This window comes from Cryptomeria japonica, chromosome 11 (assembly GCF_030272615.1).
Source record: "Cryptomeria japonica chromosome 11, Sugi_1.0, whole genome shotgun sequence".
NCBI lineage: Eukaryota > Viridiplantae > Streptophyta > Pinopsida > Cupressales > Cupressaceae > Cryptomeria > Cryptomeria japonica.
Genome location: NC_081415.1, coordinates 405,638,037 through 405,659,843, shown reverse-complemented (window position 1 = coordinate 405,659,843; position 21,807 = coordinate 405,638,037).

Sequence of the window (21,807 nt, the reverse complement as noted above, 5' to 3'; positions counted from 1 at the left end):
CTTACATAGTAGACTTGGAGCATCTTCCATTATAAGAGGGTATAATATGTAATCAGCGTTTCATGGGGGAAGCATTGATAAGTTATGCATTTTATTCTCTAAGGACGTGAAATTATTATTGTAATATCATATTGATGAGTAGCTTACATAGTGGACTTGGAGCATCTTCCATTATTAGAGATATAAGATATAATCAATGTTTCATGGGAAGTGTTGATAAATTATGTATGTCAACTTGAATGGTAAAATTAAAACATTTTTGCAAAAGACGTACTCTAATTTTGGAGGTCACTCTCTTGGAATGGATTGTGAAATTCTCGTCATAGTTTTTTTTATGTGTGTATTGGGCCTATGGTATTATTTTATATAGTAGTTCTACCTCATCAAGCATATATATTAAGGGGTTAACATGGAAGCATTATTCATGTTATGTTACTAATTTTTCTTTAGGATTGAAGAGTGTTGGTCTCAATAGAACACATCAAACACAATTTTGTATTGTACTAATATTCTTGTGAATAATGCAATGGTTTTGATGCTTTGGATGTTGGTTTTCCTCAAAACTATTTTTTTAGGGTATATGTTATTCGCTCTTGTATATGGTTTAATTATCCTCTCACACTTTATTCCTTTTCTAAGTGTTGTTTCATATGCCAAAATGTTGTAAAAATGAGTTATTAAATTTGATATCTATAAATCTCTCCTCATAGGGTTAATGTAAAAAATCTTTGGATTCTGTAATCAAGTTTACTTCTAGGTTTAAATGGGAAGGGGCTTGTGGGGATATTTCCCTAACTTTTAGTATCAAATTCATGACTTTATTTATAGGAGTTGCCAATTGCCTTGTGAATTTAAACTTTGTTCAAGTGAAAGCTTTGTAATTGATCTTATTTTTCATGATAATTGTTGTGACAAGCACTTGTAGAATGTAGAAGGTGGAGGATCTTGGAGTTAGTCATGTATTGTTGACCTAGAGCTCATGTTTGGTAGTATGGGCATGCAACCCTCTAATCTCATAGTGTTTGTAGAGTTTACAGTGGATCCTTGGTTTTATCCCTTGGCTATGTGACAAAGCATTAGATGATTAGCCATTGAGGTTCCATAGATAATCTATGGGCAACATGTTCTTGCATATGGTTATATATGTGTGTATCTCCATAAGAGGTTGAAAAGAAAATTGATACTTTATTGAAGTTGTTGGTTGATCCAAATAAAGAGAGGTTTGGAATTGCTACAAAAATCTTAAACAAAATAATCAAGGAGAAAATTGAGAAAGGATATGCAAAGAGAATGGAGAAGCTTTACCAAAAGATAAATTTTCCTATAGTTGAAGAAGATTTTGGGAAGCAGACATTGAGGAGTATTAGGTCACTTTCTTCCTCTCCTCTGAAATTTGACTAGATTTGTGACAAATGAAGAGAAAGGACAAAGACCTAAACAAAATTTCGACAAGAGGAAAGAAAGGTCTACAGCTTATTGTTGAGGAAGCTGAGAGCAACAACATAGATGAAAAAGTTGAAAAATAAAATTTTGTAATTAGGAAGAGGTCTGTAAGGACAAAAATAAAAAATGAATATGATGCAAGTGAAGAGGACAATGTGCCTCTTGGTCAAAGGAAGAGAACTTTGGTCTCTTTAGCAAAGACCCTAGCCAAGAAGAGGAAAGAAGTGGAGAAGAAAGAACCTATGAAGACCAAGTAAAAAAGGAAGACGTGAACTTCTCTGGTTGATGTTGATTATCAACTACTTGACATTAACAGTCTGATAAATTCTATCTGTGTACACGAGTCTTTGGATATAACTATAGGGTTATACAATGATGTCACTTTAAGGAGAATATAGAAAAGGCTATTATAAAATATTTGATAACTTTTGATAATATTGTAGTGATATTGTTGATAAGTTTCCTAAGAAGTTATTAGAAGCTATGATAGCAAGAAGGGAGGATGCAATGATAAACAAATCCAATATGAGGACAAGGGCATTAGACATGGTTTGCAACCCTTTATGTAAGGAGGATAGAGCCAAGATTGCAAGATCTTGATACAAGATTCAAAACTAAAGAAAGAGTAAATTTCATAATGGGATTAGATCCAGATGACTATTATAAGATGGTGAAGAAGAATGAAGATGTGGCAATTGAGGTTGTAGAAGATTTGAAGAGCACTTTGTCTTCCCCTTTGGAGAAGACAAACATTGGAACTAGTCTGAAAGGGAGTTCTCATGGCACAAGCAGCAGTGGAGTTGATCCAAAAAAGAAATTAGAGTAGATAAGTTAAGATGTAGGTCTGGGAACTGGTCTAGATGACTAGATGGCTATGGATAAGAATGTAGAGAATGTTGTTGGAGTGTTTCTAGAGAAGACATCAGATACTAAGAAGATAGAAGAGAAGGAGAAGATAGAGGACAAGGAGAAGACAAAAGAGAAGGAGAAGACAGAGAAAAAGAAGAAGGAGAATATTTCAAAGAAGGGAAAGAAGAAGGAGAAGGAGAAGGAGAAGGATAAGGATAAGGATAAGAGAACAAAGGAAGAGAGAAGAAGTATGTCTGGTGGAGAATCTTCTGGAGCCTCTGAAGATTCTATATTAGAATTATTATAGTTACAGATGAAGTTTGCACCAATGGTTGTTGTTGAAGTACTTCATGTACTAATGTCCCAAGGTCATATGGACCTCAAATAGTTGTCACCCCTTCACATGTTACATCCAGGTGACATTCTCCATCACACAGTGCAAGAAGAAGTTCATCATGTCATAGGTGGAGTGCACAAAATTGATTAATGAAATAATGAAGTTTCTTCATGAGAAATTTCCAGAGGTTGTGATAAACGAGTCTCTAAGTGATGCAGAGAAGCTTCAAGTGCTTCTTAATGGTTTAAAATATCATGCTTCTAACTTAGAAAAGCACCAAAAGTGCACTCCAGAGGTGCGCACTAGAGAGTATAGGAGTTAGTGGATAGGTGTGTAGATGCACACGCCAAGCTGAAGGATAGCATAAGTATGTTTGAAAAGGTTGTGGATTATATAGTGGCCATTTTCCATTTTTCCATCAGTGGTCGGTATCCACTGAGGAGATTAAAATTCAATTGGACACTGTGGAAGCATAGATTGTACAACTTTCTAGTTTAGCACATTTGAAGAAGGATGTAGATAGCAATGATAGAGATCAGTTGGAGAATTCATATTTTAAATTGAATATACTAAATTACAAAGGGGGGAGATCAAGAAACAATTTGGTTTTTTGAGAGATGTGGTTTATTTGAAGCTCACCAGTATGGTGAAATTGTTTGAAGACTCTCAAAATTTAAAGAGGTCAATAAAGGTTTCGATTAGCTACAAAGAGGCAAATGATCTTTTGTTGAATATTGAGTGTTAATGTATATTGATTGCCTCTATGGGAGAAGAATGGAAGACTACCTAGACACAACTTAAGTCTATTCATAAAGGCATCATGCCTCCAACTTTGCAAGGTTCTTAAGATCATGCCAGTAAGACAAATTTGTTCTTGTATATATGCAACTAAGTAGATGGTGATTGGAGTACAATTTTGGATTTTAGTTGCAGTTTTGTAGATTGAGTTTGTGTTGTGTTAAGGAGACGCCCTTTATCCTTGATTCCAAAGGGGGAGAAAATTCATTGTGGAGTGAGTTTAGAGCTTGTACAAGTCTTTCCATCAATGCCAAAGGAGGAGATTGTTGAAAATATGAGTTTGTGTTGTCATTAATGTCAAACTTGTTGATGCTTTTAGTCCAGATGTGTGTTCAGTTGTCAAACTTGTTGATATATTTAGTCCAGATACATGTTCAGTTAGTGTTGTAACAAGGGATTGATACAGTGTTCATGAAAATGTGTGTAAATTCATTGAGGATGTTTTAGATCATATATCCAATCGTATTATGATTTTTTTGAAGTTTTGGAGATGATCTCAGTGGTCCACACTAGGTATTGGCTAAGAGTGATTATTTCGGTGAACATTTTGTCAGTGCATGCTCAAAAGTTTGCTCTGCATTGTGGCACATTTCCTCAACAAATCTTGTGGTTGTAATTTGATGTTGGTGGATGTAAATTCTTGATATATCTCATATTCTAGGTTCTTGTTTGATCTACAATTGAAGCTATATTGGTGTACCAGCTTGTGCAATGACAAAGGGATAGTTTGTAGGAATGTGTGGCATTCCTTTGCCTTCAATGTTTTTGGTGGTGCAGTTTGATGGTTTATCTATGTTTGTGTCTAATGATTGTATGTGGTACATTGTCAAGTATTTTTGGTGCTTCGTGTCATGTTTTGAGTTACTTCGATCAATAGGCATTAACAATTTTATCTCTTGGAGTTGACCTATGATGTTTTGTTCTGTGTAAAACTATAGGTGTTGATTTGGGATGGATAGGAAGGTGTGACAACATGGTTTGATGCTACACATACATCATTATACCTTCTGTATTGCCTTAAAGATTGTTTTTGGGTCAACTGTTTATATCTACATGTTACATCAAATTAGGTTGATGTAATTGATGTTAATTTGATTGTGAATGGTATATAAAGGATGAAATCATTTTGGAAATCAAAGGTTCACATGGTGGCCAACATAGTTAAATACCCCCTTAAAATATTTTCCCTGGTAGAAAAAATATTTTCGAACACAAAAATGTTAGTGGAACTATCACAATGTTGACAGAAACTAGTAGAATACTTATTAAAGACCTGGGGATTGTGATCCTAATAGATTTTTCTCCTTTTAGAAAATTAGGTGGAACAATATAAAAATATGTTAAGACTATAATCAATTTATTTATAAGCTACCAAAGGAATAATATTATCTCTTTATTGATAGTTTCCTTTACCCTTTAGATATTTTAGACAATGGTAGATGTTAGGGATCTATTTCTCTCCAAAATTCTAACCTACAAATGTATCAAAAATATTTTCCTCATATTAACATTTAGAAAATTCTAGTTAACTCAATTCCCTTAACACCTCTACCTCTAAATTAGTAACTACCTTGAATCCATAAGAACCAATATTTTTCATTCAAGTAGGTACAAAGGGGTATAAAAAACTATTAGGGTTAATAAAAGTAATAAAAAACGATAAAAATAATGAAACTCAAGTAGCCTCATCAACCAAGAAATAAGGACATGGTATTTTCAATCCATCCTCCCATAGAAAATATATTGATCCTTATGATCATCTCATTGAGGATATCAAGAGAACATTTGCTAAGATCTTGTTTATAGATTTTTTGAGAAACTCTACATCACATCAAATAGCAATATTAGAGAATATTAGACTATAGTATCTTAGTAACATAATTCCAACTCCCTAATTACAAATAATTTATGTTGATTTCAACCTCAACCTATTGAATATTTAATTAGAAGAGCCAAGATTCTTCTTTGAACCTATTCAAATTCATATAAAGCATGAGTTGATAAGATGAGGAGATGTTATTTTATATTTACCATTGTAGATTTATAAAACATGCATTAAAAAACATTGGTTGATGATGGATCTATGGTAAACATTATTCTCTTATCTCTTCTACAAAGTATGGGTTACAATGCAAATAAGCTAACTTATTTCTAGGACACTTTATGAAGATGTGATAACTCAAAAGCAGCCATAATTAATAATATCATTGTGTAGTGTTGCAAATTGCACCGTGTATATCCATGACACTTTCGTATTGAGCCCAATGCATTTATGACAAAATTCATGATCGAGATTTCATTTTGACTTCATGGATTGAAAAGATGAAGCGTTAGTAGGCCTAATAGTTTGAATTTGGGATCAATTTGGTTAGATGGGCAAAGTGCATACGTTTGTGTGGCACACAAACATCCTAAAAATATACTATATTCCAAGGGTATATTTTGCATCAGGCCTCTTTCAATGCATGTCCCTTTGCGTGGACACATTCGAAACGAATATTCTCACCCATTCCAAGCAACAAAACTCATTTTTTCCCTTATTTTCACTATCTCTCTCTCCTATCTTCTCTTTTACAGTGAAGCTTTGCCAAAATCCATCTAGGATCTCACAGTAGCCAATCCTTCTCTCACATTTATCATCTCAAGAGTTCCTTTGTTGTGTAATGCTCTCTTATCTTGTATCTTATATTTTGTTATATGATCTTGTTCACCAATATCTAAGTGCATTTATTATCTATTTTCATTTAATCATTTATCATTTTATTTCTACTAATAGGAGTTTTCCTACATTAAGAAAGGATTGTCTCTATTACTCTATCTATTTTTATCCAATCTATCTATCTAGTTATTCATAGATTTGGAAACACCAAAATAGGGGTTTGAATGAGGCAAACCCTCTATAGCCCCAACAATTTTCCATGTCTTAGTCTGTGTAGGTGGTAGAAAACTGCGTACAACATGAAAACCTTTTTGGTACATTTTTTTGTGTTATTTGTTCTCAATTAGTATGGACTACAACATGGTGCACAAATGCCATCGCGATGCGCTATGTTTGAGGTTGAGGCTTTACCAATTTAATGGTGAAAAGTACATATCTTATGCTTTTCATTTCTATAGCCATGAAATTTTTACCACTTTGTATGTTCCAGTTATTCATCATTTCTTATTTATAAGCATAATTAGCATAGTTAAGTTCATTCCTTCTATATAGTTTTCCCTAGCTCACCAACATGCTAGTAAATTGAGGTAGCTAGGGCCATTTTCTCCTTCAGACCTCATTAAGGGTAGCAAATCCCCTCCTCTACACATTATTATAGTCATCCTTGGCCCTAATATGATTCTCGTGATATTCATTAAAAATAAAATAGATTATAAATTTGTATTACCTTGGAAGATCTATGATTCATAATATTAAGGTGATTCCTTCCAGTCTATTCCTTATAAATTTGTATTACCTTGGAAGACCTATGATTCATAATGTAGAAAAAATCTATGTCACTAAGGGGTGCCTAAAACCATTTAATAAATTTAAAAAGTAAATGATGAAAATGAGGGCCTAAATCTTTATATACACTCTACTATCTTGCAATTTGAAAAAGCCACCTATTCTCTCTAGAAGAAAAATTAGGTTTAAATATTTGACACCCTAGAAAATTAAAAAATTGTAAAACTTAGGTTCGATTTGATGGATGAAAAATGGAATAATACAAAATAATTATTATTGAATTCACAAATATATTTGCATGTAATTCATATGAATGGTAGAATTAGATTATTAAATCCTTGTCCATTACTTAGCTTTGATATTATATAGAATTAATCAAACATAAATTGAGACCAATCAAATCTAAGATTAACTAACATGCTAAAAGGCAATATCACAACATTGTATCCAATGCTTCACAAGTATAGGACTAGGCACATTGATTCATTTTTCATCAAATGAACTCTCATCATCATCATAAATACAATAAAAACTATAAAATACAATTTCATTTTAAATTTGCAATTAAAATTTAATATAATTCCTTTTTGCCCAAATTTCCACCCTAACCCCAAGACAAGCACTAGAAACCTAATCTTTTGCATAGGGCATATAATATTTCATCAAAAACCAAATAAAACTATTTAATCATTAAATTTACAAGAAATCACTATTTAAATCATAAAACTCACTTCTACAACTAAATGTATGATGAATATAAATTAACACCAAGCACTCTTTATTGGGTGTTCACATGAGGATTTGGATTTTTGGACATTACCAATTGTGGTATCCAGGGGTATAACATGGTCATCACATGTGAAAATCATACTCAACCAAGTACAAATGGTAATGCCTAGTGGCATTTGGCTAGTGTGATATCTCTAGTTGATCATCGTTTGGGTACACTTAGACTTGTGGATCTAGGTACAGTCAATACTTGATAGCAATAGCCACCCAAACATGCACTTGTCGAGCATACTTGACCATATATATATATATATATATATATATATAGTTGAAGCATCTAATGATCTCCATAAGGAATTCTAATCAGCATATATAATCTCATGGTAAATAAATGATACATGACATCATTATCTAGACTCTAATCACAAATTAAGCTTAACAATCATAGTTTGGGAAAGTCTGCAACACATACATGTGCCTCACAAATCATAGCCATATTTTTTTATTTAATGCATCATCTAATTGCAATAATTAATGTTATAACATTCATCTAGCATCAAAATGTGCAATTAGTAACAATACATAATCTTACTTAGGTTAGGGTTAGGGAGGCATTACAAAGGAATCCATCCCACAATGCATGCACATAAGATAGGTCCATACTCAAAAGACTAGTAAGATAATACAATCAAGAATATTAGGGATTGGGAACTAGGGATGCTATGAAAGTCATGTCATAAGGTAATTAGATAAGGGGATGATTGAAACTTTGGTTCCTAAAATAATACGATAGTAAATGATCAAGAATTGGAGATCAAGGATTCTCCATACATATTACCCAAAAGTAATGAGTTAGAGGTATGCCTTATATTATAAAGGCTAAAAACCTTAAAAGATAGGTAGGGGAAGTTAGGGGTCAAAAGAAGGTATGCTAAGATGGGAAACTCTAAAACATTGACAAAATTAAACACAAATTTTTTTACCAAAAACACCACACACTAAAAATCTTTTGGGACCTTTGCAACACTCAACAAAATGGTAGGTACATGGGGGTGATGAAGAACAATACTAAAAGCAAAATTTGACCAAGAGAAACCTATTAGAGAAAAATTAAATTAGTTATAAATGATAAGCTAAATAAGTCCAAAATGCATAAGGGAGCTATGTATGAAGAAAATTGGATACAAAGAAGATGCACACATCCCTAGATTTTCTATATGTACCATAATTAAATATTACATTATAACATATTATACAAGATACGCACTGTATTTGAAAATATATATATAATGAACAACATGAAAATCTATATTATATTACTTTAAGAATTTGTATTACTACATATCATAAAATACAAATTTGAAATAACAAATTAAGACCAAACGATAAACTATAAATGAAAATGTCTAAGAAATTAATGTAAAAATAATAGCAAGTTTTAAAATCAAATTCTAACCTAACAATTAGCAACATGTTCTTATTTACTTATAAAATTGAAACTAAACTCTAAAGTTAGGAACTTAGGGTGCTCATCTTGAAACTATACAAAATCCTTTTCTACTTAAAGTATACCATTGATCCTTTTGTCTAATATAGATATTAAAATGCTCTTCCTTGTATTCTAGGACTTACGCATGCTCAATATCTCTTCTTTCTACTCTTCATCATTGTAGATTGTTGATTTTAATACGGAGCCTAATTTATTTTTCAATTTTAAAGATGATTGCTTGTTTGCCTTTGATCCTTTTTTAATTAATCATTTTTGTTTTTTTTGTTCCTTACTAACATGTTTTTTAATGCCCTTTTGAAGATCACGTGAACTATTGATTGCATGTAATCTCATCCAAAATATGTCCAATCATTGTGTGCTTTGCGGGCCCCACATACTATATACTTAACTAATTTAATGTAGTTTTATTTGGATGTCTTCCCATATTTCTTCATAAATGCCAATGTGTCTCCATTAGATGGTAGAGGTTCATGATGACATCATTTCATGGAAATATTAAATAAAATCAACGATTCTTATTGTTAGGAGGCCTTACTAAAACTACTTTTTATGGTTTACCTAAAAATTACAAAATTCATATTAGTTATATTATGTTATGTGATATTATCAATATGTTAAAAGTTTGCAAGTTGTTATCATACAATTACATTATGTAATTCTATCAAAATGGGGTTATAGTCATAGATTTGTAGTTCAATTAATTGAACACAATTAGTGAGTATGATGGTATGTGATAGAAAAACCATTCATCAAGGTTTAAACCATTCAAATCAAGTTCAACTCTCGTAAATGATTGCTTAGCTAAAGGTGATTTATGCTTTATATTTACTTAAATTATTATAATACACTATTTAATGATGAAAATATCGACATCTATATATATTTTATATATATTTTGATTTATTTTCATAAAAAAAACAACTAAATAAAAATTGACATAATATTGACATCTATATATTTTGATTTATTTCTATAAAAAATAAAATAAAAAAATTTGACATTGATAGATTTTTTATAAGAAAATAAAGTTCTCTTTCACAATTAGTACAAATTGAGAAGACAATATACAAATATACAAATAAAATAATTTTGAGAATAGGGTTAAATTCATTTTATAAATCAAGTTTGGTATGTGAAACTTGTGTACAATATTTAGGCTAGGACTCTTAATTGATTTTGAGCCTCATTGTTTCCTTTTGCTTTCTTGCTCACAAAAATCAAAGCAAGATTCTTTAGTGGGTCCCTTTCAATGTCCTTTTTTTCTCATTAGCATTGACAATAGTGTCCCCAAAATTCTTAATCGTTGTCATTATAATGTGCAAATCATGGGATATACAGGTTTTGATTAAGAGAGTTTTGAATTCCCCGGCAACTTAACATACCTAACTAGGCTAGCTATCAAATTAAGAAATTGTTTTAAATTGGGTAAATATTGAGATAAATTTTAAATAGGTAAAGAAAGACAAGTGGTTTAATTTTGTATTCTAAAAAAATCTTTTGTTTTAATGTATTTTATTTGAAGCTAAATAAAAAATTAATAGTCTTGAATCTTTATGTCATTTTGATCCTTTCATGTGAATTCTAAATTATGTATTTCTAATTTTTAGAAATATGTTTATATATTTGCACATGGAAAGAGTGGTTTTAAAAAGTATTGATAAAACCTACTAAGAAGAAGGGGAAATTATGGATCATCTTGATTGTAATTAGATCTTCTCTTTTGATTTAACAATATTTAAACAATATTAAAGATATGTCAAGTGGAATACAAATTTCGGATGTGTTTGTCTATTTTCATGTAAATGGTGATGCAATCATTACTCTAGCTACCTCATTACGAATTTTTAATGATAATGCAATAGGAGCTCATCATGAACTAGGGCTTTATCCTTTTATATAATACCCTAGCATTCAAGTTTGAATATTATGTGTATGAATTGGTAAGTAATAATTAACTAGGTTAAACTTGGCTCTAGCCATGATTAAATTTGTATTTGGAAAGCATGGGTCAACACTACACTAATAGTCATGATCTATGTTCAAGGTTGCCCAAGCAATCTTGATCCAAAATTGAAAATGAAAAAAATGTTCAAATCTATATTATTGAAATAAACAAATAATTTAGGCCAAAAATATAAAATTAATCTTTAGGATTTTATTGAAAAAGAGAATAGTTTTCTCATTGGATGAAATTGAGGTTGATCAAAATAGCACAAGTAAATAAGCTCAATCAAATTAGATTAATTAAATGAAGTGGAGTAATAGTAAGTTGAATAAAGTGCATTGAAAATTAAATGACTTGGATAGTGGTACTTAGCCCAACAACAAAAAAATAACTGCTAAATAGATAAGGATTTAAAATTTGTGCTATCAAACCTTAGAAATAGTGTCTTTTTCTTAGTGAAACTTCTTGAAATTCTATGGCGGATCTCTATCTTATGACTCAAAAGATAATATCTTGAGTTTGATATGAGGTCACAATAAAAAAAATTGTACCTATGCTCTAGATTCATCTTAGCAATTTATATAGTTATGTCCTCAATCTTTTCTTGATACATAGTCTTTTTGCTTTACCTTTTCTAGAAAGTTGGGGATGAGTGGCAACAATAAATAGCTTGTTTAGTTAGTTTATAACTAATCCACAAGTGCACTACATCTCGAACAACCCCATGAAATTGAACAATAACAAAAAATAATAGGCAGGCATCTACGATACAAATTCTTCTCTTTTTCTTACAACAAATTGAGATGTTTCACTATTGATTTCTCTTTAGAATGATTCCTTGCAATTTATATGATTGGTTTGAATGAGTCATTAAATGTTTTTAAATATTCACATAACATCAATTTGCAACAAAAGTGTGTTTAGTGGACACAAGATAGAAGGATAAAGGAGGCTAGCTACTAAATTTGAATTTTAAATTTTAAATTGGTAAGGGATAAGTTCATGACCATGAGGTTACCCACGTATCTATAGATTGGTCCTAGAATAGAATAGTAGTCAGATATGAGTGGTATATGACTAAATGAGGGTATAGGTATATACGATGAGTGTAGGGGAGTGTGTGTGCAAATAGATTTAATAAGGTAGAACTAAATTAAAAGAGATACATGTATATGTAAATATGTATGTAGATGGAAAAAGGGCAATCGAGAATCAAAAGCAATGTGCAAATATGTAGTAATATGGACAAAAGGATAATAGATAATCAAAGTAAAAATACACATTACAAGTGGGGAAATGGGAAAAAAAAGCATACAAAAGTTATGGAAAATAGATAGCCAATAATGCCTCCAAGTGAGTGAAGGAAAATATAGAAGCTAAAATAAGTACAAAAGTCACAACAACTTAGGAAAATTAAAAGGATAAAGAATAAAATAGAAAATTAAACAAATAATTGTAGAGGTGTAATTTGGAACTAGGGTTTCACCTAATAGGATAAGACCACTAATGAACCATATTAACCTTTACATTGAAAGAGGGGTGAATCCAATAGATCTAGCCTCAATCCAACTAAGGAAGGGTTGAGAATTTTGATTAGATTAACTGGTTAGGGTTTTGACTCCCTCTTTCTAAGTTGAATTGTGAAAATGTATTTGATTAAGGAACAAACAAGGTTTGAAGGGACCTGAAACCCTTTAACATATCAAAATTACAAAAAGCTACTTAAAGATATACCCATAATAGGAAACAACATCCAAAAGACAACAAAAATCCAGCAAAAAGCTAGAAACAAGAAAAATGACAACAAAAAGGAGAACCAAATTCAAGTTTTTGAGGGCCTTTGCGGCCTCAACTTCCAATTGTGTTATGATGAGAGCAATCTTCTACAAATCTTGTATGTCTTGATTAGGAACTTTCTTCTTCAGGTTGTCTCTAGTCCTCTTGGAAGGGCTGGTATTTTCATCCTATTTCTTCTCGGTAGACTCCACATCAATCATTATCCTTTCCTGATGGAGGATTTCCGGTTTTCCAACCATTGTATTTAACCTTTCAACTAAGCTCTTCACAACTTTGTGGTTGTAAGTCACCAACGAAATGAGGTTATCATTGATAAGCTAAAATAATAGCTATTTTATTTCTATGACTGATAAGTTTTTCTTGTGTTTTAAGTTGCATATTGGGACAATGTGAAGGTCATAGGATATATCAAAGTTTTGATTATGTGCATTTTGAATGATAGCTAAACTTACTGAACCTTGTATTGTTTTGACTAAATATTCCTATAGCTATGCGGATTATTATGGTAATATCATTCGTGGATGTATAAATATTGTGATTAATAGGAAATGGATATATATATATATATGCTTGTATGTTCTAACCTTTGATGCAGGAGTAAATAAGTTTCTAAAGAAGCGATTGAGTTAAGCCAGATGGAGAATCATGCCATGCAAGCAGTTGGAGACATTTCAGGGCAGTGGAGCATTTAAATTTTAAGACGGTGGAGAAGATGGTGTTCGAGTGAAGTGGCAAAGGAATAACGAGGCAATACTAGACTCATTTATGGTTGTCTTCAGCAAGTAACGATCTAGTAAAAACCGCCATACTATATTCTTGGTTGCGTGCTAGTAAAGTCCCATGTTCTTTGTGGATTGACTTCTTCTTGCTGTAATAAAACTTTCCGCCTAATTTGATGGGCATGATCTAAGTAGTTGAAAGTTTGTTATAAATTTCTTATAAATAAAGACCTGCACCTCTTCGCAGAGGTTAGACAATGTTTTCTAGAATTAGAAGCATTTCACCCACTTGGTGAGTATTTCTATGTGATTGTTAGATTAAGTTTTCTTTTGTTGCAGTAGATGTTCTAGCAACTGACTATTCCTGCAACCACTGAAATAAGATCCTATGACTGTTCCTGTAGCCAAAGCAGACAGAGTAATCCTTGTTTGTTAGCTTTGAACTTAGTCAACAATTATTTAGCTAGAATCATCTGTTAATGTTAAGATTTCCTGTAGCCATTCAGTTGTCATATTTTTGCTTGTTTATTTTAGATAGATTCAGTTACCGCAGTAGGATAGAGTGACTCTTACCAGAACTTAGTGCATATACAATGCAGACCCATTTCAAGTAATACATCCCTGGGTTGACAAGTAAATGAAACTCAGTTATGGAAATGATAGCTACTCAGTCTAGTTATTGTTCTAATTGGCTAGACAGACATTTTTAGCATCGTTGTCAGGGATGGTGCCAAACTAAGAACCTGTCATAGTCATGAATTTTTAAGTTTTCAGTATAGTTGGTTTTGATAGTTCAGTTAGTTTTAAGTAATTCTCATGAATCTGCATGCATAGACGAAGAAGAGATGCTAGTGGTAGATTCCTTACAAACCATCTTGATCATAAAAGGCTCAATCCATATGAAGCACCATATGTAAACCCTTTTGCTGCACTTTATCAAGCCCTAGATAATTTGAACTTCCTGAGAACAACCTTCATTTCCTCTTTGGACTACCTGAAGAGGACCCTTGCCCAATAATTGCTCATCAAGGACTTAAGGCAGGAAATCCACCAGGAAGCGGAGGGAATAACCCACCTCCACCTGTGAACCCAACATTTGAATTCCCCATTTATGATTTGCATGATAATGCTAACCTCAAGAACATTCCAGCTTCTTCTTTACCTAAATTTTTGAATTTGAATTTGAACAAGACAGAGGACCCTGATACTTTTTTTTTTGAATTTGATGTCCTCTGTAGGAGTTATGACTACACTACAGATGCCCATAGACTTAAAATATTTCCTGTCACTTTAAAAGAATTAGCTTTGAGATGGTTTATGAGTCTAGGGAGTAGTACAATCAATACATGGGATGAGATGAAATGGTGGTTTCTTGAGAAATATAAAGATTATTGTCGGGGGACTGACCACCATGGGGATGATATCTTCAGAATGACACAAAGGGAGGATGATAATTTAGAAGATTATCTAAAGAGATTTATATTCAGTGTCAAGAATTCCAAGCATAGTACTTTAAATGAAGACTCTCTTAAGTTGATATTTCTGAGAGGGATCGGTGAGGACTGCATGGATGCTTTAGGCCTTATGGGAGGTGCTGATATAACTCAATCAACATGGAATGACATTGGCCAGATTTGTCAAAAGTATTCCATATCTTCTACTAAGAAGAATAGACATTTCAAGTCGGGAGTGTCTTCATCAACATCCAGTAATGGAGTGTCACGAATGGAGCTTAGACACCTTTTGAAGGATTTTAAAGAGGATATCATAAACAATATGACCACTCAGTTAGACACACTTCAAGCTAAGAAAAAGCATGAGGAAGATGAGGCAATTCTTGCATAATTCTGTCCACATTGTAGGTAGAAGAAGAGAGACTGTAGATGTAAGTTGGTTGCAAGTATTGATGTTGTTGAGTTTAATCCAATACATAGAGACGATGAACAAATATTTTATGTTTCTGAAAGAAGGCCAAATTTTCCAAGACAAGGTATGCCTCCTGATCCACTTTCTTTTTCTGGTTATAATGGGAATTTCTATGCACAAAATAATTGGTGGCAACCTCCAAATGCTCAAACTTTTGGAAATCATCAAAATTGGTATAACCCTCAAGGCCAAGGGCAAAATTTTGCCAATCAATCTCCATAGTGACAACAACCACAAAGAAATTGGTCTCAATCTCAGGGACCATGACAGCCATTCCAAGGGAATTGGTAACTTTCTCCTCAATGGAGAGGAAGTCAGCAATGGTCAAATCGGTCTTCCGGGTATCAACAACCGCTACAACAGCCTCAACAGCCTGCTATAATGTCGCCTCCTTCTCCTAATACTGTTTTGCCTAAACCCACACAGTTTCCCACTCAACCCATGCCAAATCCTAATAGCAAGCCCTAGCAAAAACAACAAGTATATTTAGCTGATCCTACTCAATACCCAATATATTCTCTTACTATAAGTGATATTCACCTTATATCTAGAACAACTTTTCCTAACCCGTCCCCTCCAGTTATAACTGAAGTACAAAAGGAAAAGAAAATATCTAGTCCAACAACCCAAATTCCTCAGAATCAACAAATACCCCCATTTCCTCAAAGGTTGCAAGCCTAAGAGAGTCATCAACAAGAGGATATAAATTTTGATATTATTGATCAGCTGAAACACATATGTGTTAAGATTCCATTATTTCAGGCTATTAAAGATGTCCCTATCTATGGTAAAGAAATTAAAGAATCATGTTTAAAGAAACCTAGTAGGAAGAAAAAGGATCCGCAAACAATGCATGTAATGGGTCAACTGGCTGATATTATGTTGGGCAAGGTTTCAATACCTAAATATTCTGACCTTGGTAGTCCTATTGTGAAAATAGTCATCAATGACACTTAGATAAAGAATGCACTAATAGATTTGGGAGCATCCATCAATGTAATGACAAAGGACAATATGCAAAAACTTAACATAACCAGTCTCAGGCCTACTCCTACGGTCCTATAGCTTGCTGACAATTCTACAATTCGACCTGATGGTATGATTGAAGATGTTGTGGTTACTCTAGATTCCTAGGAATATTTGGCAGATTTTATGATCTTATCTCTTAAAGCTACATTAGGGGGGATATCTGGTCATCTTAGGGAGACCTTGGCTTGCTAAAACTGATGCATATATTGGATGTCGATCAAGGGACATGATTATTTCTGATGGAAATTCCACTAAAACTCTTGCTCTGTATTCACCTGCTCAGCCCCAACTTGATCAAGAACAAGTTGTTTGGCTTGACGTGGGGGAGGAATTGGAAGGGGAAGTCAAATTTGTTAGTCATCTTATGATGATTAATAGTGAATCATTTATATGACTTTAGGATGACGATTATGTCCTTTCTAATATTCTGGAAAATCAGCATGGCTTGCAGCAGCAATCGCGGGAGCTAACATCAAGTATTACAGCATCGGGTTTTCCTGCAGCCACTAACATATTGCATACCTTGTTGCCGCAGGAAGTCCGCACTTCTTATCTTTCTAAAGCAGCTTAGATCGATCTTACTCTCAAAGTGGAAGTTGATCCAAATAAATGTTTGAATATCAATAATCAGCTCACAGAAACTCAAAATCTAACACTAGTTTATTTGCTCAAATGTCATCAGCACGCTTTTGCGTGGGATTATAAAGACATGAAAGGAATAGATCCTACAATTTTTACACACCGCATTTATATCAAAGAATACCACAGTCCGATCAGACAACCACAAAGAAGAATCAATCCTGCATTAAGGGAGATAGCTAAAGAGGAACTACAAAAATTATCAAATGCTGGATTTATCTATCCTATATCAGATAGTTAGTGGGTGTCGCCTCTAGTCATAGTTCCAAAGAAAGGAGGTAAATGGTGGGTATGTGTAGATTACATAGCTATGAACTCAGCAACTAGGAAGGATCATTTTCCATTACCATTTGTGGATCAAGTGTTAGATTCTTTCGCAGGGAAGCGGTACTTTTCATTCTTGGATGGATTCAGTGGCTACAACCAGATTCAAATTGCTCCAGAGGATCATGAAAAGACTACATTTACTTTCCCTTGGGGAACGTATGCATATTATGTTCTTCCCTTTGGGTTATGTAATGCTCCAGCTACTTTTCAAAGAGCAGTCATAAGCATATTTTCAGACATTTCCCAGGATAGCATGGAGATCTATATGGATGACTTTACCACTTATGGCTCAGAGTTTGAAGAGGCATTGGGGAATTTAAAGAAATTTTTACAAAGGTGTGAAGATTACAATTTATCCTTGAACAATGAAAAATGCTTTATGATGATGCAGGAAGGAATATTTCTTGGGCATCATATTTCTACAGCTGAAATACAGGTTGACCCAGCCAAAATTGAAGTCATTCAAAACCTTCTTGTCCCCACAAAACAAAAGGATGTTAGAAGTTTCCTTGGTCATGTTGGATACTGTCGAATATTTATTAAGGATTTTAGTAAAATAACAGGACCTTTATATTGTCTTTTGACTAAAGATATGGAGTTTGATTAGACTCTTGCATGCCATGAAGCTTTCTTGAAGCTCAAACAGGCATTGACTCAAGCACCAGTGCTCAAAGGTCCGAACTGGTCATTGCCTTTGCATATTCACACAGATGCATCAGATTATGTTGTAGGAGCAGTTTTGGGCCGGAAGATGGATACTTTAGAGAATGCAATTTATTTCATGAGCAAAAATATGCAGGGACCTGAGCTTAATTATACTGTCATAGAAAATGAGATGTTGGCAATGATATATGCACTTAACAAATTCAGGAATTATGTCATACAATATCAAATATATGTGCATACTGATCATACAACAATAAGATATCTTATGAACAAGCCTTCAATCACAGGAAGATTGGCTCGATGGTTACTATTGATGTAGGAATTTGATATTATAGTTATTGATAAACTAGGTAAAGCTAATGTAGTTGCAGATTATCTTTCTAGGCTTCAATTGCAGGATAATTTTGAAGCAATGGATGATGCTTTCCTAGATGAACATTTGTTCTTGATAAAAGCTCACACTCCCTAGTATGCTGATATTGCAAATTATTTAGCTGCTAATAAGATGCCTTCTCATTTTTCTCCCAAAGAAAGAAGGTTGCTAGTCGAGAAAAGTTTTAATTTCTCTTGGACTACTGATTGTTTATTTTACACTGGACCTGACCAAGTCTTAAGAAGGTGTGTTCGAGGGGATGAAACATATGATATTCTTCATGCATGTCATGATGAGGCATGTGGAGGACATTTTGCTGCTAAAAGAACAACACTTAAAATCCTTAACAGAGGGTATTATTGGCCAACTTTGCATAACGATGTAACTCAATATAATAGAAAATGTGATAGATGTCAGCGAATGGGCAGGCCCACCAGATCTAATGAAATGTCATTGTATCCCCAAATATTGGTTGCACCATTTGACAAATGGGGATTGGATTTTGTAGGATCAACTGATCCTCCTTCCAATGGGAAATCCTATATTCTAGTATGCACTGATTATGTTACAAAATGGGTGGAAGCAAGAGCAATGACACATGCAAGAGATAATAAGGTAGTTGAATTTCTCTATGAGGAAATATTTACAAGATATGGAGTACCAAGAGAGCTTGTTTAAGATCAAGGACCACAATTTACTTCTACACTAATTGCAGCATTGGTTAATGAATATAATATTAGATAGAGGAAATCTACTCCATAAAATCCTCAGGAAAATGGTCAAGTAGAGGTTACAAATATGGATTTAGAAGCTATTCTCATCAAGACAGTAGCTCTTCATAAGAAAGATTGGTCAAATAGACTTCCTGAAGCCATTTGGGCATTTAAAGAAAGTTTTACAGAGGTGTGAAGATTACAACTTATCCTTGAACAATGAAAAATGCTTTATGATGATGCAGGAAGGAATATTTCTTGGGCATCATATTTCTACAGCTGAAATACAAGTTGACCCAACCAAAATTGAAGTCATTCAAAACCTTCTTGTCCCCACAAAACAAAAGGATGTTAGAAGTTTCCTTTTTCATGTTGGATATTGTCAAAGATTTATTAAGGATTATAGTAAAATAATAGGACCTTTATATTATCTTTTGACTAAAGATATGGAGTTTGATTAGACTCTCGCATGCCATGAAGCTTTCTTGAAGCTCAAACACGCATTGACTCAAGCACCACTGCTCAAAGGTCTGAACTGGTCATTGCCTTTTCATATTCACATAGATGCATTAGATTATGTTGTAGGAGCAGTTTTGGGTCGGAAGATGGATACTTTAGAGAATGCAATTTATTTCATGAGCAAAAATATGCAGGGACTTGAGCTTAATTATACTGTAACAAAAAATAAGATGTTGGCAGTGATATATGCACTTAACAAATTCAATAATTATGTCACATGATATCAAATATATGTGCATACTGATCATACAACAATAAGATATCTTATGAACAAGCCTTCAATCACAGGAAGATTGGCTCGATGGTTACTATTGATGTAGGAATGTGATATTAGAGTTATTGATAAACTAGGTAAAGCTAATGTAGTTGCAAATTATCTTTATAGGCTTCAATTGCAGGATAATTCTGAAGCAATGGATGATGCTTTCCCAGATGAACATTTGTTCTTGATAAAAGCTCACACTCCCTGGTATGCTGATATTGCAAATTATTTAGCTTCTAATAAGATGCCTTCTCATTTTTCTCCCAAAGAAAGAAGGTTGCTAGTAGAGAAAAGTTTTAATTTCTCTTGGAGTAATGATTGTTTATTTTACACTGGACCTGACCAAGTCTTAAGAAGGTGTGTTCGAGGGGATGAAACATATGATATTCTTCATGCATGTCATGATGAGGCATGTGGAGGACATTTTGCTGCTAAAAGAACAACACTTAAAATCCTTAACAGAGGGTATTATTGGCCAACTTTGCATAACGATGTAACTCAATATAATAGAAAATGTGATAGATGTCAACGAATGGGCAGGCCCACCAGATTTGATGAAATGTCATTGTATCCCCAAATATTGGTTGCACCATTTGACAAATGGGGATTGGATTTTGTAGGACCAATTGATCCTCCTTCCAATGGGAAATCCTATATTCTAGTATGCATTGATTATGTTACAAAATGGGTGGAAGCAAGAGCAATGACACATGCAAGAGATAATAAGGTATCTGAATTTCTCTATGAGGAAATATTTACAAGATATGGAGTACCAAGAGAGCTTGTTTAAGATCAAGGACCACAATTTACTTCCACACTAATTGCAGCATTGGTTAATGAATATAATATTAGATAGAGGAAATCTACTCCATAAAATCCTTAGGCAAATGGTCAAGTAGAGGTTACAAATATGGATTTAGAATCTATTCTCATCAAGACAGTTGCTCTTCATAAGAAAGATTGGTCAAATAGACTTCCTGAAGCCATTTGGGCATACAGAACAACATGGAAGACAACAACTTGTTTTACACCTTTTGAAATGGCGTATGGAAAAACAACCATGATACCCATTGAGCTTGAGCATAAAACTCTTAGGATAGCTCTGCAATTGAATATGACTCTATCAAAAGCATAAAAAAGACCACATCATGCAATTGAATGCTCTAGATGAACTAAGAAAGATGGTTGTCCAGCATACAAAAATTATTCAACACCAACGTGCTAAATGACATGATAGATATATTAAGGAGAGAAAATATAAATTTGGATATTGGGCACTATTATATGATTCCAGGTATAAGGATACAATGGGGAAGTTGCACACTTGTTGGTTAGGCTCATATGAGATTGTTGAAGTTTTTCAAAATGGAGCAGTTTGGTTGGCAACACTAGACCCAGTCAGATTCAAACTTTTGGTCAATGGTCATCGATTACGTCTTTATCATAAGCCTACTACAAAAGAAGACTTCGTGCAACAATTTGACAACCAAGTACAGACCACAGTTCCTGCAGCCTCTGCAGGGGGCCTTCTCAGCCCAGAGTCTTAAAATTCCTTTTGCATGCATTCATAATAAACATTTCCATATTTTATGGAAATACTGTTCTTCGTTAATAAATTTTCTCATCCACCTCATCTCATTTCATCTCTATTTCTGCCACATCACCCACTTCACATCACGTCACCTCACCTCACCTCATATTATAAAAAAATAACCGTTTGATTGCAACATTAATTAGCACAACTACAGGAACGGATATTATTTATTTTTCTTTAATTATGC